Source organism: Triticum dicoccoides, chromosome 5A, assembly GCF_002162155.2.
Source record: "Triticum dicoccoides isolate Atlit2015 ecotype Zavitan chromosome 5A, WEW_v2.0, whole genome shotgun sequence".
NCBI lineage: Eukaryota > Viridiplantae > Streptophyta > Magnoliopsida > Poales > Poaceae > Triticum > Triticum dicoccoides.
Genome location: NC_041388.1, coordinates 182,928,970 through 182,929,546, shown reverse-complemented (window position 1 = coordinate 182,929,546; position 577 = coordinate 182,928,970).

The following is a 577-nucleotide window of genomic DNA, read 5'->3' as shown; positions in this document are numbered from 1 at the left end:
AGTCGGACGTCTAAGCGACATCGCAGAAAGGGCTTTAAAAGAAATGCCACAGTCGGACGTCTGAGCGACATCGCAGAAAGGGCTTTAAAAAGAAATGCCACAGTCGGACGTCTGAGCGACATCGCAGAAAGGGCTTTTAAAAAGAAATGCCACAGTCGGATGTCTGAGCGACATCGCAGAAAGGGCTTTAAAAAGAAATGCCACAGTCGGACGTCTGAGCGACATCACATAAAGGGCTTTTATTCACAAGTAAATAATACTCATAATAAACATTCAATTCATGAAAACAAACGGGTTAGTCCATCCACAGGAGTGATCATTTAACCGGACTTAGCACTCATGCGATTCACCGGAGTCTCTGTCATCAAAGCTGACAATTGATTAGGATAAGAAGGAACGAAACTTGACATGGAAGAGATGATTTGGAGGAATATATGACTCTGCAGAGTTTGTACAAAATTTTTCCCACAGTCAACGGATTTCCGTAGTCACGAAGGACTAGTTCCGTTTACGGTATTTCAGAAGAAAACACAGCTAACCGGTACACACCCATCCTACCTCTCGATGCTAGGAATCA